The sequence below is a fragment of the Spea bombifrons genome, chromosome 3 (genome assembly GCF_027358695.1).
Source record: "Spea bombifrons isolate aSpeBom1 chromosome 3, aSpeBom1.2.pri, whole genome shotgun sequence".
In the NCBI taxonomy this organism is placed as follows: Eukaryota; Metazoa; Chordata; class Amphibia; order Anura; family Pelobatidae; genus Spea; species Spea bombifrons.
The window spans coordinates 84,151,599-84,167,394 of NC_071089.1; positions in this window are offsets into that span (position 1 = coordinate 84,151,599).

Genomic DNA, 15,796 nt, shown 5'->3' on the forward strand with positions numbered 1-15,796 from the left:
GACCTCACTTGGAGTATTGTGTACAGTACTGGAGACCATATCTCCAGAAGGATATAGATATGTTGGAGAAAGTGCAGAGAAGGGCTACTAAAATGGTTTATGGATTACAAAATAAACCTTACCAGGACAGGTTAAAGGATCTTAACCTATATAGCCTGGAAAAAAGACGGGACAGGGGGGGATATGATAGAAACATTTAAATACTTAAAGGGAATCAACAAAGTAAAGGAAGAAAGTTTATTTAAAAGAAGAAATAAAACCGCAACAAGAGGACACAAGCATAAACTAGAGGGGCAAAGGTTTAATGGTAACATCAGAAAATATTACTTTACGGAAAGGGTAGTGGACGCATGGAATAGCCTCCCAGTGGAAGTGGTAGATGTTAATACAGTAAAGTCATTTAAGCAAGCATGGGATAGGCATAATGCAAAGCTAGATATAGGATAAGGGCAAGTACTAAAGGAGAGTACTCAGAGGTTGGGCAGACTGGATGGGCCTTCTGGCTCTTATCTGCCGTCACTTTCTATGTTTCTATGTTTCTATGTTTTCTTGAGATCATTGACAAGATCCTCCCTTGTAGTTCTGGGCTTATTCCTCACCGTTCTTATGATCATTGAAAATCCATGAGGTGAGATCTTGCAAGTTTACCCAGACCGAGGGAGATTGACAGTTATTTTGCGAATAATCGCACCAACTGTTGTCACCTTCTTACCAAGCTGCTTGGCGATGGTCTTGCGGCCAATTCCAACCTTGTGTAGGTCTACAATCTTGTCCCTGACATGGTCTTGGCCATGGTGGAGAGTTTGGAATCTGATTGATTGCTTCTGTGGACAGGTGTCTTTTATACAGGTAACAAGCTGAGATTAGGAGCACTCCCTTTAAGACAGTGCTCCTAATCTCAGCTTGTTACCTGTAAAAAAGACACCTGGGAGATAGACATCTTGCTGATTGATACTCAATTGTTACTGGCGGGTAAAAAAAAATTGGAAATGTTTTCTCAGTTTTTTGTGTTGAGCTGGTGTGTGAGAAAAAGTTGTCAGGTGACTCATGTCTACCAGTCCCAAGTAGGCTGAAGCCTTCTTGCTTTGAGTCAGGGCCGTAGGAAGGGTGAGGCGAGGGAGACACTGGGTGAGCACAGCCGCCCGATGAGCAGTTGCAGCCTCCAGAACTGGTTGGGGAGATCACGGATCTCTCTAACCAGCCCAACATTAAGGTTGCCATCCAAACGCATTGGGCACACTGTGCACTACCATCACAGCCATCACTAATACTGGAATGGAAACAAAACTATAGTACCACTGCTACCTCGCCTGATGTTAATGATTGCTGCAGCTCTCTGCCTCCTCTGTGTTAGAAAGTTTTATAAAAAAATGAGTAAATAGGTAGGAATGATGTGGGGTGGCTGAAAGTGGGGTACAAGTGGATGCTCTAAAAGAAGTGATTTAGTTATATTAAATTAAGAAGTATGCAGAATATTAAAATGTCCAGTCTGAGTTGTTTAAAACCATTGGTAAAGGTACACCCGGTAAACCAAGCAATTCTTTTTTTAAACCATCTAATCTTTCTTTTTTGTCACTTTATTATGGAGGAAAAAATTATTACTAGGTACTTATTGTGCAGACTGTGAGAAGTATTTGATGTCTCCATCCTATGTCAAACTCAGCACATTTTATCAACTCATGTCGAAATTTTATTGCATCTGTAAATGAATTTTCTCTGTGTGCGGTATTATAGCTTCGGGCCCCCAGTTAGAGGTGTAAAGACAGAAATTTGGTAGAAGGAAAGGACAATAAAAGTTATTTTAACACATAGTTTTAGCTGCAGCTAAAGTACAACTTTTATCTTGTAATGCAGCTGTAAATTATTGGAGGCTATACTTCAATTTTCAGATATTATACAGCGTTCTGTAAGCAAGTTCTTGAAACGTATTCAATGAGAATAATCATTTTAACTGTGTTCCACAACAACATATTGTATTAAATTGTACAAAAACTATATTTTTATGTATTTAGTGTCGTTACCATACTGGGGATTTAGTCAGAGACCTAGGGCCATAAGCATTCCTGGGAGCTCTCTGGGTTTCACCTGTAGTCTCCGGTGAAGCAATGCTTCATCAGGTCTCTTAGTCACTTCTCTCTTTCGCTAAATAGGGGGACATCTGTTTAGCCCTGGCCACTGTCCACCTACTTTCCTTCCTACTAAGCACTGTATGGGGCTCTTCTTGCCCCTATGCACTACTAGCCCTGCCCATAGCATAACTCGTCCCTTCTCTATGTGTGGTTAGCCTAATCGTGGCAGCCCCACCTCCTTGAAAAGCTACTCCCCTAGAAGATGGGAGAGTTCCAGGTAGCCTGCTCTGGGAAGTTCCTAGATATGGTAATAAGGAATATGATTTCCTCATGGTAGCTGTCCCATTTTTAGATCTCATCACAAATTGAACATTCCAAGGTCTGTGCCTTAATGTGTCATAGTTTACATAGTCCTGATGAAGGATTAAATCATCAGTCTAAAACATTTCTTCATTTCTTCATCAAAATGCGTCATGCATTCAGAGTACCGATAAACCATTAAGTCATCTATCTGAAACCTATATTTGAGCATCCAGAAAAAGAGGCCCTGGAATTAACTTTATTAGTAGGACAAAGTATTTGTCCATTTAAGAAGCAGTACAAGACTGGGGATGACTGGCCACCAAATGATGTACATGCGTCTACCGCCTGGTTACGAATGGTGCACCTTACTTTTTTAAGCTGATGTACCATACGGCCTTGTGCATACAGCTGGTAGCCACACATTGTAGGGCTCAATCTGCTGCTGAAGCACCCGATGTGCCAGATAGCTAATCTGAGCCTGCCTAGATACTAAGCATTTTTACAAAATATTTACTCATTTTTAATCTTTCACAATTACAGCACGGTACTCCTAAAGGATGAGTAGCACCAGGGAGAAGTCAACTATGGATGATTGTGGCAAGTGGTAAAGCACCAGGCATATCAGTGAGCTTACTTTTAACCGAGCAGTGGTGCCCGTTGGACTATTGGCTCCGTGTTCTGTGGGCAGAAGGGCTGCTGCCTCCTGGAACTGTCACCTTAAGTCTGGTTGACCTAAACCAGCATACATTACTGTCTAGGCTAATACATCTCTGTTTTCCATTACAATCTATGGAAGGATTGTTGTTCAATTCAAAATTTGTGAATATAATGTAATCTTAGCCATTATGTCTTCCATGAAACTCCAATCACATTCTCTGCTTATACAAGTTAAGACGTGACTGCTGTTTTTCATGGGTTTCATGACAACATGAAACAGTTATGCTTGTGGCTATGATTTAGAGGTGAGTCACATAGTCTCCTAGATTTTTTAACTGAATCTTAGCTAACGTTCAAATGCCACATGACCACTGAATAACAGGATGTAAGGTACAGTAACCAAATTTTAGTAATTTACTTTCTTTTTTTTTTTTTTTTTAATTTATAAACATATACAAACATTTAAAACTTGACATATAAGAGGAATACATACAAAGATAAATATAGTATAAGAAATTAAAAAATTCCCTTATTTAAGACTGATTCCACTTATATTCAAAGTAATTACAAAAAAAGAGGGAATCTCTATAGTATCCACTTATGACATATACGAAAAACAGTCATGGCGTAGTTAAGAGGGGTATGGCAAATTGTGTTAAAGAAAATCAGCTTAAAGTTAACTTAATTTACTTTCTGATCATACAAGTCAGGTTTCATTAAAGAGAGTTAATAGCACAAATACTCTCATACTAGTTTATGTTGATTTTACTAATTTAATTTATCGAAGATTACATAGGTTGTCCATATATATATATATATATATATATATCACCTGAACTAGCATGAATTATAAGAGGGTGCTGCTGAAGATATGGATTTTTTATACAGTCCAAAGGGATCAGAGCACTCACAAACTGGTTGCAAATTCACAAATGTATAGTTATCATTAAGGCTACTTAAAAATGGCGATTTAGTCACATTATAAGGACATATTATGCTGAGCCCACCACTACACTAAAGTACTCCAATATAGGTGGTCCTAACACTAAATACTGCTTATATGGAGCTAAATCTCTTTAAATATATTCCTTAAAAGGGACCAAAAGGCCTTCCTATTTTACAAATACAGAGACACTCCTGCGATTTATAGGAGTCCCTTTGGACTGTGTATAACGACTTAGTCTTCAGCAGCACCCCCTAATAATTAATGCTAGTTTAGGTTTGTGCTTCCCTTTTGGACTAGTTTGTATTTGGAGCTTTGACCAGGCTTTGGGTTTAGCACTCCTCCCCATTACAGGTGCTCCATTAATGGTGTCCAGAAAAACCTATTCCATAGCGCTGTACAATGGGTAAACCGGACATGGCAAGTAGTAGATAATATAACAATTACTTACAGAAATAGGTGAGGATTGCACTGCTCAAACAGGCTTACATCCTCTCTCTCTCTATATATAGTGGGAGTATTGGTTGTCTAGGGAAGGTATTTAGGACTTCTACTTATCATCTACCAGGTTTAACCCAAGAAACTACACAAAAGCAGGGACAGAAAATAAAAATGTGGTCTAAAATATAGTTTTGCAAGTATTGCATTGGGCTTAAAAAAAGGATGGATACTCCAAACTCCTTGTTCTAAATTAGTTTACTAACAAAATTGATAAATTTACTCTTTGTGAGATGTATTGCAAAGAACTTCTAGTAGGCTTTACACGGTGTACCTGCCATTCCATCCGACACAAAATGAGACACACTGCGATAAGCATTGCAGGTCTCAAATCTCAGCATCTCAATAGAAAGCCTTACTCATTCACATTTTTATTGTATTCTTTGTAGAATGGTTTAATCCATTTGTTTTCCTTCATGTTTTCTTTCATGTTTTATAATACTAGCACAATGGTACTGTATTTCCCTTCCATGATCTTGAGAAACCTATTGCTTCTGCTGTCATTCAGTTTCTCCTCTACAGATATTGTATAGTCTGAATAAAGAAGAAAATGAAAAAGTGTATATATGGCAGCAACCTCAATACACTATCCATAAGTGTATAAAGCAATCACAAAAAGTACAAATCAATACAGAATGTCACTCATGCGATATGTACACATATGTGTCTTCCAAAGGTGAAATTATAAAAAAGAAGATTATATTTAAATCTTATAGCAGCTTGATTCCAGTAGTGTGTGATCAGATACACATGGACAAAAACATTTACATATAGTGCAACAACATTAAAATATAGATTTCTTGGTGCCCACCCCCTGGGAGAGGAGAAAGGTCCACGATCATTGCTGGACACAGTATCAGCCAATTCTACGGCTCTTAGTAACAGACAGACCAGAGGAGCAGCGGTTAAAAATGTATAACAAGTTTTATTCCCAAAAATACAATAATCCATATCTTACATTTAAAACAAATGAAGCGATGCTCCAGAATGAAGAGCCTCAGGCTGCCAACAGCATTGTGTTCTTGCAATCTCCAGTACAGACACCGCAGGATACAGATTATCGTGAGACTTCTGGTTAATGTTTACTGCCTGGTTGGGTGTGCTGCACTATGCGTTTTGCCCAATGGGCTTCCTCAAGTGACCAACACTGATACACACCAGTAGTGTAAAACAAGTGGTTAAACAATATTAAATGGAGTTCTGTTTTGTTATAACATCTACAGAATAACATTATTTTTATTGTCAACACCCAAACCACATAAGTAGGTCATTTTCAGATGGTCCAACCACAGCTGATTCCTTTAATGACAGTGTGTGCAACTAATGTACTATTTGGGAAAAAGCAATCAGCTTTTAGTGTTCACCTTTTCTGGAGTCAAGATGAGCATGATCCATCATTAAGGATGTCTGTTGCATCAGGCTGTCACGTTATTTCTGTGATAAGTGAGCTATGTCAGAGCCTCATATAACCAACAGAGCTAAGACAGATATTCTAGTCTGCTTGATAACCCTTTATCTTGGTTGTGCTACAGTGTGTTCAAATCAGAATGCAACGTATGATTATTTTTTCCAATTGCAACACCCGCCTATATTAGTATTGGTGGTTGGATAGCCTCTTTAGGGATAACTAAATGGCAGGAAAAAAAAGGGTTTTCAGGGGGCCTGGTTTTGGCGCTCTTTCTCTGCAGACTTTATTTTAACAGAGATTGTAGGAGTACTCATGATTATGGAGAGCTTGTTCAAGGAGTTGAAGGCTGTGGCAGTGACCCATGGTAATGCCTGGCTGCCGAAGCGAATTCAAGAGTTAGTGCATGCAGCTGGCTGATGATGTGGAGCACGGACATCCAACCTACCTGTAAGGCTTGGGTCTGACTCTCTGGGGCCCTCAAGGAGCAGGTGATGACAGTTACATTCGACCAGCTGGTGGGGAAGCATAATGTTGCGTGCAGGTGGATCCCTATGGGGTGGTATTCCTCAGGTGTGTGTTTACCACTAGCCCAAGTTTGTCACCTTGACGTTATACTTCACTCACTCTTCCGCCTCTTACCTATAAGATCTTGCCTACTCCACCTCCAATATATCTCTTAACCATATGTCCTTTTCTTACACTACTAAAGCACTAATTCATTTGTGATATCGTATATGGGTTATTGCAACTCAGTACTAACTAGCTTCCCTCTCTTCTGCTTTGTGTCAAATTACAATCCTATTTGTTCTCTTCAGCCTGCCAATTATTTGAGTCCCCCTTTCATTGTTATCATTAATGTCTCCAGGGATTTACCTGTGCTGTACATATTCTATTCTTATCCATACCTCTTTCTGTCAGAAACCCCTTACTTGTTCTGATCTGTCCACCTTCGAGCTCTCTAGGTCCTTGACTTCTGCACATGACCCATGACCCAACAGTGTTGAAACCAACTCTCCTGGAAACCTGCTAATTCGTGCTTTGGTAAATAAACCCCCAGTGACACTACCAGTGCAGAGAGGTCTAGGTCATTGGAGACACAGAAGGCAGTGCTCCAGTTCCAGACCATAAGGGATGATAGCATGGAGATGCATTCTTAAGATGGTGATTTCCGAGAGCACAGATAAGTCCACATGGAACTAGGATATCATGTAGATATGCCCAAGTATTATAGATTTATAATTTCACAGTGCTGGATCTATTTTTTCTTAGTTCAAATTTAAACAAATACCCTTACTTGCATAGAGCTGAGTATTTGGGGAATGTTAAATATGTCAATCACATGTTTATTAAGATTTATTGTTAAAGGATAGACTGTATGTGGTTCATTGACAGCCAACACGGTAAGATGCCATGAATTTTGGTTTAGTGAATAACAGTTGCGATTTACTGACCCACACTTCCCTGCATTCATTTGCAACTCTGGGACACCTAATCTCCAGTCAAATGAGGACAAAGGATACTTTGGGATTTTACCCTTGGTGATTTAATATGCCATATGAATTTCATTGTGGAAATGTATTTGCATAATTGTGGTTTGTTTTTAAATTGATAAAGCAGTATTGCTCTTTTATTTAGATCACCCTATTTAGTGCTTTGACCATAACTCTAATTAAATAATTTAGCCATTACTGTTTTAAGCATCTCTGTTGAGACAAGAGTATATTGCGCAATACATTTTAATAATTATAATACTTTTGTGTATTAAAAACTTGTTAACCACTACTTCATCATTTATTTATTTACTCACATTTTGATGCTTTATAAATAATATAACAACAAAGATAAAATACTGTTAAGTATGCTGTGAAATGTTGCTGCTGTGAAATGTTGCTTCTGCGATTTTGGGTATACTTATTGCCTCTGCTTGATCTTATTTTTTTTAAAAAAAATTAGATCGTAATGTTGTATATCTGATCATTATACATTGTATATTTTAGTGCATTTCCAGTGGTTATGAGTGTAAAATGTGCTCATCAAGAGCTACTAACAAGGCCGTAATAAAAAGCCGCCCTAGAAATATTTGGACACCAGCCCCATATTTTTTTTTGTGTGGTTGAGATCATGTCCCCCAAACAGCTTGTCTGTGCTATCTTTCCCCCACCAACATGTCTGTGCCATCTTTGTTCCCAAACAGCTTGTCTCTGCCCCCAAACAGCCTGCCGGTGCCACCTCTGCCCCATAAACAGCCCATCTGTGCCACCATAGACATCAGCACGGCCCCAGTGCCGCTTGGCCAGGCCATAGGGAAATCTCCTGGTTTCCTGGTAGGCCAGTCTGGCCCTGGTTACTGACAATGAATACTCTGGTTGTTCCACAAAACTTTTCTTTTTTCTAATTCACCAAATGGAATATTAACCAGTGGGATACATTGCCTAATATGTTGGTATTGTGATTTTCCCCCAAACTGATGATATCATAAATATATACAGATACGATGCACATACATATGTGTTCTTGGTCCATATTTGGTTTGGAGTTTTTCATAATTAGTGATGAATTAGCTTTCCTTGGGGGCCCCCTCCATTACCCAGTAATCAGCTATAAAATGGTAATATGTGGGGACACAATAAAGAGATTTCCTTGGACTAGTAATTGCTTCAGTTTTGTGGGCTTTGGCTTTTCCCTTTCTCCAGAGTTTGTTAATCTGTTCTATGGAGCTATTTAGTTAAGGCCAGTGTTACCATTGTATAATTAAAATAGCTGATGTACAAAGCAGACAAGAGAGGTACTCCAGTACTTTATACTAACTAAAGAACTAAAGAAGAATGATTAGCTATAGAACTAAAATCCACAGAAATACAATCACTACACCAGAATAGAACATTACACAGAAAGAAAGGATAGTTCTGTGTTTTAAGGGGCCATAATTTAAAATAATAGGGAGCCAATCTCTAAAGCAAGCAATGGGTTTCATTATTCTCCATGAAGTTAAGTTAATTTATATGTTTTAAAAATTTATAAAATGAAGTAACGTTAGTATGTGTGTGAAACAAGCATATTTTTCTTCCCTTCTCACAAACACATAATTTTGCCCCCCCCATCTAAATATACAGGAGAAGATGCAGGGTAATCTACAAGAGGTTAAATGTCTTTGCACCAACATACACAGTTACAAAGACACTCACGCCAACACACATGCTCACTAACACACTTTTACCCTCATGCTCACACACACATAAACATTCATACCCACACACTTACACATACACACCCATGCTTATACACATTCATACATCCATAGTCTCACATTCTTACACATCCATTCTCACACACATAAACATTTAAACGCTCATACACACTTACACATACACATCCATGCTCACATACACTTACACATACACATAGAAAGTTATGGCAGATAAGAACCATTCGGCCCATCTTGTCCCCCCCAACCTCTGAATACTTACACATCCATACTCACACACACACTTACACGCCCATGCTAATGCACACTTACCTTTACACATCACACTCACACACATATACATTCACATCCGTGTTCACACACATACACATTCATGCTCTCACATACACTTACACATTTATGCTCTCACATACACTTCCTTGCTCACAGATACCTACACATACACGTCTATGCTCACACACACTTACACCGGCCTGGTCCAGGTCAGACTAGCCCTCTGTAAACAATTTTGGACAGGCCAGGGGGCAATTGTTGCACCCTCTGAAGAGTGGTATCTGGTGTGGACTTTTCTTTCTTAAGTACGCCACTGATTTATAGTAATGTAAAATCCTACAAATATTATAATCCTTATAATTTGTCCCCTGGAATAGATGTGTGATTACAAAGCCCTACATTAACAATATTTAGGTTTAGCTAAGTGTTGTAAGATCTAATGTCCAGAGACCTCCGCACAGTTTGCAGAATGGCTTTGCACTATGTAGGTAATAATAATAATACTGTTGAATAGACTCTAGCAACGTCATGCCTTTGATGAATATAAGGACCACTATAGTCAGAATAATATTGAGCAAATGATACTACTTGATCCCATAGTCATTTCAATAGTTGATCTTATTTGGTCAGTTGACATTTTAAAAAATGTATGTCAATTCATTATTAAATTGCCTACAATTCAATCAAAAGTTTTTATTAATTCGCATTATGCAGTATAGTAGGAGTTAATCATTGATATTTTCTAAAGGCATTGTTATGGCTTGTATTTTCTCAAACTGAGGCATTTTACACCAATCAGAGGGTGTGAGAGGAACAAGCAGCTTGTGTATGTAAGTTGAGCTCTTTCCCAGAGTACAATTGAGGCTGTTATTAGATCAGGGTGTCAGGACTGACATCAAAGAAGATGGCTATAAATTCCACTGTGAGATGAAGCAGTTAAAGGTGCTGTTTCAACTACTCTGCTGCATTTAATACTCACATAACTAAATGCAATTAAACTTCCTAACACTGTTAAGTGCCTTAACACATGTTTTATTTACAATTGTGTCTCATTCTTTAATTTTGCTCTGAACCCGTAATTATCATGTGACACAAAAGTAGTAACTGATAGGTTGTTGCTATAGAAACTGAGGGGGGAAAAAATAAGTTTCTGTGTTGTTTCTAAAAGCTTAAACAATGAAGTGCCAATATCAGCTAAGGTTTATTTGCATACTAGAGTGAATTTAATGTTTTCTGGAACAGCACTGCTAATAAATAATATGCAATAGTCAGGATAAATAAAGCAACATTATTATGTTACTATAAAATCAAGAAGCAACGTTTTATGTAAAAAATAAATGAATCAATAAATAAATGTGTATAACCTATGTCAAGAGACTCTCCAAACACGTTAAACTAATTTAAAAATATGTAAACAGTCTTTGTAATAAATTCTTAACATCATCTTCAAATGTTTTTTTTCCCTTTTACTTCCCAGCAGTAAAGAGGAGAGCTGAGTTGTTGATACTTGTTCCTAATGCAAGCTCACCTCTCCCACTGATGTTTCCAGTGAAGAGTCGCACCCAGCTATGAAATGCTGCTTCAGGGTGTGGAAAGCAGCAGGAACATATTTTTTGTCTGTTAATCTATATTTAAGATCACAGTTACTAAAGGAGTGTCACATCACACAGCCTTCTACACATTTACTGAAACCTTGTGCTTCCCTAAGACACATTGGGGTGAAACCTTGTGCTTCCCTAAGACACGTGTCCCTGAAACCTTGTGCTTCCCTAAGACACATGTCCCTGAAACCTTGTGCTTCCCTAAGACACGTGTCCCTGAAACCTGGTGCTTCCCTAAGACACATCGCCCTACAATGGACAGTGGTATTTCTAATAAACATGCCGTTGTCTCACTCACTAAATTGCTGACTCATTTGTTTTAAACGTAGTGATACCTGAGAGTGTGAGTAACTGTCAGCTGTTTCCTTAATGCTTAAGCATCTCTTAGACTGTCACTGGGAAAGACCGCAAAAAGTAATATAAATCCTTAACCTCTCATAGTTTAGGAAATGTTTTTTTGGTAAATCCAAACCAGCATATTTTGAAAGGGGGTGGCCCAGGAGCTCTACTTGGAGGTAAATTTGTTGAGTTGGTCCTTTACAATTTTCTTGGTACTTTATCCCCAAGTTGGCCTTAAAAGGCATTGTTTAACATCAGTCAGAATCTTCCAATCATTCTTGGGGTATTTGGATAAAGACTGATATCTATAGTACTTCAAATAAATCTGTTGACATTGGAAATAGTTGGAGGAACATTGAGCTAAAACCACCGGCAGCAGTAATGCAGTGTTACCAATCACAGCTACAATTTATATACTCTCTACCCATTACTGCAAAATGTTTTTTTTTTTTTAATTATATTTATAATCTGTTTAGCTGTATTCTACTTTGGAGGTCATTTTGATGCATGTTCCATCAATGCTATCCAGTCCAGCACTGAATCCATTTATTATTATTATTAATTACCGTATTTATCGGCGTATAACACGCACTGGCGTATAACACGCACCCCCATTTTTGAACAAAAAAACTGAACAAAAAAAACTTCATCAGAATCACTGCTATCTGGGAAACCACACACACACACACACACACACACACACACACACACACACACACACACACACACACACACACACACACACACACACACACACACACACACACACACACACACACACAGTAAGACACACTCACACTCAGACACACACTCAGACACACACACCCTAACCCCCCTTCTCAGGATCTCCCCTCTCTCTCCCTAACCCCACCCCGGTCACTTACCTTCAACTCCTGTGTTGGAAGCGTGAGGCGTTTGTCTCGGGTGCCGGCGCTTCACTGCTGAGCGCCGGCACCCGAGACAAACGCCTCACGCTTCCAACACAGGAGTTGAAGCGCTGAGGCAGGCGGCGGCTGCTGCTGCTGAGGCTGAGGCGGCGGCGGCTGAGGCAGGCGGCAGGCGGCGGCGGCTGAGGCAGGCGGCTGAGGCAGGCGGCAGGCGGCGGCCAGCAGAGGAGTCCTGGATTTCTGTCAGTCAGGGGGGCCCGAGAGTTGCCGAGCGGTCGTCTTCAGCAACCGCTCGGCACCCCTTGGGCCCCCCCTGACTGGCAGAACTCCAGGGCCCGGTCGCAGTTGCGACCCCGGTGGTTCCGCCACTGGCTCTAGGATTTATCGGCGTATAACACGCAGGTAGGTTTTCAGCTACATATTTTAGTTAAAAAAGTGCGTGTTATACGCCGATAAATACGGTATTATTATGATTATTCCACACCCAGCATTTTTATAGGCCCTATCTATACATTACAGAGATGCAAAATGCTATTCTCACAGTGAGTCATTTTACTAGGTTAATGCTGGAGTTTTATTTATAAGGGCACAGATGTGTAAAAGGTACTGGCCCTGGTATAAATGGTTTAGAAGCAGCCTGTAGCCATTACATGGAGTAAGACATGTCCATGCTTTGGTATAAACCACTTTTTTCCTAAAAGCATTGTACTATATCTTTGCTCATGTTCTCAACACACTATACAAAATATACATTGAATACTGATAGGGCACCAAAGAAGCAAATCACCCCTGAAACCATTTTTGAGTTTGTACTTGTCTTCATAGGACTGGAATCTGTGGGATAATCATTAATTCAATTAACAGCAGCTCTGGTGCCACTTACTGGTCATGTCTGGAAAACACGTGGAATTTGGTAAACATTGCATTTAATAACATTAAAGAATTAGTGACTCCCTTGTGGATTCATGCAGAAACCTGACATTTATGGGAATAGGTTATGGCCATTTTTGGAAGGAAATACTGCGGTTTTGATCATTATTTAGTAATATATTAACAAAAGGTTTATAATTTGAATAATGTTCAATGTCAGGTTAGGGTTGCATGTCCACATAAATGCGTATAAATGTTTTGTTATTACAAGATAAGCTCACTTTTTTTCAAATGATTTTTCAAAATATTTAAATAAGGTACATAAAGAATAAAGCCATAGTTTCGGCAGCGTCACATAACCTTTTTATACTGATATTCATTGAAATCCTGTCATATTCTTAGTCATATCACCTATATTCCAAGCAGAAAGCACAGCAATGACATTAACAATAGTTTATGATGCAATTTTCAAGAAAAGATTCAAGAATAGCTGTGAATCTCCTTGTCCCCTAGGACAGATCACATCTGCACCTATGCAGTTACACTGCTTGTTATAGTGTCTGTTAAGGGAACCAAGTTCCATCTTAAAGGAGATAAGTTGTCCATAAGCAGAACCATGTTGTAAGTCTGACGCCACCCAGCAGTCAACCCTACTTATGTGTCATTTAAAATGTGAACCTGTACATTTTAAACATTGTTAGATGAGTTGACAAGAGACATGTTCCTCCGTCTACTTATATTTATTATATCAAGCACCACCAGCTTTCCGAACAGCACAAATCTTATTTATCTTTATTTCATTTTCCTCTAGTCTCAAGTGTGCAGGTTGTGCTTGTTGTGACCTTCAGAATGTTTCTCTATTTTCTGCATTTTTGTTACAGTTTGCATCAGCATTACGATAAATATGATGGACAAAACCTGGGTTTGTTGGATCCCAGGAGAACTCTATCTACCGGAATGCATTGTGCCTACTGTAAAGTTTGTTGGAGGAGGCCTCATGGTCTAGTACTGTTTTTCAGGGTTTGGCCTGGGCCCCTTGGTCCCCTTGGTCCCAATACATTTGTTCTGCAAGAACTGTGGCTCCTTCATCCTTGTTATTTTGTTACTAGCATTGCTGCTACTACTACTACACAACATATTAGCATATGAGTACATGCTAAGTGTAATTAAACTTATGTCACAAAAACTTTTATAAAATAAAGTTAGAAAGGTGTATAAAGGTTTGACTTCTTATTGTCACCAGATAAGTGATTGAAAAATGAATACAGTTCCATTGTGCCTAACCTAGTTTGTTTTGGAATTGCAGCAAAGAGGCTTGGCACTCAGGGGGAAAGAAGACCCTGTTAAGCTTTGGTTACTTTCGTATGCAACTGTAAATAAACCGTAGATGTGTAGGAAGTTAGCTGACAAAGCCATTTTAATACCACTTATAGGAATCCTGCCACATGAATTATTAAATATATCCTGCCCAATTTATTTTCTCAACACTTGGATGTTTTGCTATATGACTTAAAGGGACACACCAACCATAATATGCACTATAATTCATATGATAGTTGAAAGGTTACTTTACATTTTAGCCCCTCTTGCAAATGCATGGAGGTATCCTACAAATATTTCCCCATTGCCATTTGCTTCTTACCCTGCCCCCCAGCTCCTAAGCTTGCTCACTAAAGACACCATCAGTAGTGTAACAACTGGGACCTTGTAAGGTAAGTGATTTTTACTTTTTTTGCAGGTTGAAGAATATACCACATGCCCATACTCCGTCCTGACACTGTGAAAATCATGCAGATGTAGAACTGTAGCTACCATCGTCCTCAATCAGTGTCAACCCGAAAATGGTTATTACTTTGATACAATACCCAAAGCAATTCTGAGAAATCCATCAAGGAAGTCCTAAAGCTGAACTTTGCTTGGATTTTACTTTTTCCCTATAGGTATGCTCTGGCAAACCTGTATTTTAACCAGGGCCACAATTTGTTTTACAGTAATTATGCCACTGGAACTTTCCCTTAATCAACGGTTGGAGCAGTTGGCTATATTTGTCCCTGACAATGTCTCCTAATAGGCCACTCTCTGCTTCTACTCTTGTGGTATACCACATGCCTAGCAGTCCCAGGTACCAATGACTACCGCACTGTTTCTCCACTTCTTGTGGTGCTCCGTAGGGCCGTACAGGGTAATTGTTTCTCTAATTTAGTGATACCATTTATTACAGTACTGGGCAGTACGCAGTGCTTCTTGTTTTTTGTATATTTCTGTACAGATGCATAGCAACAGGTGTAAGAGTTTTGGCAGTATATTTAGCACTGCTGTCTCTATTATACATAGTTTAAGTACTTTTCGAGTCCTTTAAATCATAATTCTCGTATCAGGTTCCTAGCACATATTATTATAATTAATGATACACAAATCAGGATTCCAGTTAAGCAGAGGGTAATTTCCCGGACCTGAGTAATTGCTTAAACTCCAGACACAGTTGAAGCAAATAGATTAAAAGTCCCCCTAAATCTTCATGGTACAAACCCTACAGGCAGGTTAATAGTCAGTAAATAATTAACAAGACTAGTGTAAATTGCCTTGCTTTTATGTATCCACCTTCTGACCCCTGACTTCACTGCCTATTGTTATAATGAGCAGTGTTCATCAATATTCTTCTGTAAAAAAGTCTACAACACAACCTGGCAGTTTTACCCAAACTCTCCGTAATCATTTGATTATTGACTTTCTTTGGGTTACA